Source organism: Abrus precatorius, unplaced genomic scaffold (assembly GCF_003935025.1).
Source record: "Abrus precatorius isolate BTA unplaced genomic scaffold, Abrus_2018 Scaffold6, whole genome shotgun sequence".
Classification (NCBI taxonomy): domain Eukaryota; kingdom Viridiplantae; phylum Streptophyta; class Magnoliopsida; order Fabales; family Fabaceae; genus Abrus; species Abrus precatorius.
The window spans coordinates 5502406-5504398 of record NW_020874406.1 but is presented as its reverse complement, the minus strand read 5'-3'; the positions used below and the strand labels follow the sequence as shown (position 1 = coordinate 5504398).

Genomic DNA, 1993 nt, shown 5'->3' with positions numbered 1-1993 from the left:
AATCCACCTCCATGTCCAGAATTACAAAATCTGCAGGAAAAATGAACTTATCAACTTTAACTAATAAATCTTCAACAACTCCATATGGATAAGTGTATGATCTATCAGCTAGCTGCAGTGTAATGTTGGTAGGCTTCACTTCCTCTATTCCAAGTTTCTGCAGAACAGCTAATGGCATCAGATTTATGCTTGCTCCCAAGTCACACAATGCTCTTCCCACAGTGCAGTTTCCTATTTCACAAGGAATGCTAAATGATCCAGGATCTTTCAACTTTTGAGGAAGCTTTCTCTTGAGAATGGCACTGCACTCCTCTGTCAAAGGTACTGTTTTGTCATGCTCTAGCTTCCTTTTTCTGGAAAGTAGTTCTTTCATGAACTTTGCATATGAAGGCATTTGCTCCAAAGCTTCTGCAAAAGGAATGTTAATTTGTAGTTTCTTAAAGACATTCATAAACCTTTCAAATTGTTCCTCTTGTTTAGGATTTTGGACTCTTTGAGGATAGGGTAGCCTCTTGTATTTTTCTGGGTCTATTGGCTTACAAGCTTCCTCAAAGAGTTGCTTTTTGGTTTTCCTTTCAGAATTCATAGGAACTTTTTCTTTTTCTTCTGAATGGTCTTTCTTCAATAGCTTAAAATTTCCTTGTTGCAGATCTTGTTCAATATTTCTTTCTACTACATCATTCACTTTCTTTTCTGCTGGTTTAGGGCTTGCAACTACAACTCCACTCCTTGTAGTTATGGCTTGACATTGCTCTTTAGGATTGATTACTGTATTGCTTGGAAATCTTCCTTCATCTCTGCTGGATAATTGTTCAGCTAATTGTCCAATCTGTGTCTCTAGTTTCTTCATGGAAGCTTCCTGGTTTTTGAAGCTTGTTTGAGTCACCTTCATGAATTGCAGCATAGTTTCTTCCATCTCAGTCAACCTCTCATTCATAGGTTTGGAAAATTTCTGATTTCCTTGAGGTTGAGTGGATGAATTCCTCTGAAAATAAGGCTGTTGTGTTGTTGGACCTGCATTAGAAAAAGACAAATTTGAATTAGAATTCTTTGCAGCAGAGTATTGATTATTCCAATTAGAATACTACTGAGTTCTATTATTCGAAAATTGAAATCTAGGGGGATATGATGGCTGTTGTCTCTGAAAATTATTCATATAATTCACTTGCTCTTGTGGATGCCTCACATGCACCATTTGCATGGTTTCCTCCACAAAAATCACAACTTAGCTGACTGTTAGGCATACTCCCTGTTTGCAGATTGTTGATTTGTTGTGTTAAGGCAGCTAATTGTTCTGAAAACATTTGATTTTATAGCTGATTTTGTGCAAGAAAAGTTTCCAGAACTTTAGCTTCATGACCAGAGTTTCTTCCTTGATTCCTTGAGTTTGAATTCTGATACATTGAAGATGCCATCATGTCAATAATCCTTTGAGCTTCTTCCAAGGACTTTGTATTTAATGAACCTCCAGCAGCAGCATCAACCATTGTTCTTGTTACTGCACTCATCCCATTATAAAAAGTCTCTAATTGCATCCAATCTGGAATACAATGATGTGGACACCTTCTAAGCAGTTCTTTGTATCTTTCCCAAGCTTCATACAATGATTCTCCTTCTTACTGCACAAAGGATGTAATTTCTCCTCTCAACTTAGCAGCTTTGGATGGAGGGAAGTACTTGGTTAAAAACTTATTCACAAGTTCTGTCCAGGTTGTGATGCTTCCTTGTGGTTGAGCTTGTAACCAGCATTTTGCTCTATCTCTCAAGGAAAAAGGAAATAGTCTCAGTCTAATGGCTTCTTCACTAACCCCATTTATTCTTATGGTGTCACATAGCTGTAGAAAATTTGAAATATGTAAGTTAGGATCATCAGAATTTCCACCAGAAAACTGATCTTGTTGGACTAAGTGTAATAAAGCAGGTTTAATCTCAAAATGGTTGGCTTGAATAGTTGGCTTGATTATAGAAGAGTTAAAACCTTGCATGTTAGGAA

General features: G+C 37.1%; 1 non-coding gene across 1 annotated transcript; it reads left to right on the top strand.

Annotated features, from left to right (window-relative positions):
- Positions 1-1545: 1545 nt before the first annotated feature.
- LOC113870532 lies at positions 1546-1652 on the top strand. The gene has a single exon (XR_003505555.1). It is a non-coding gene; the product is annotated as a small nucleolar RNA R71 (small nucleolar RNA).
- The last annotated feature ends 341 nt before the right edge of the window (positions 1653-1993 follow it).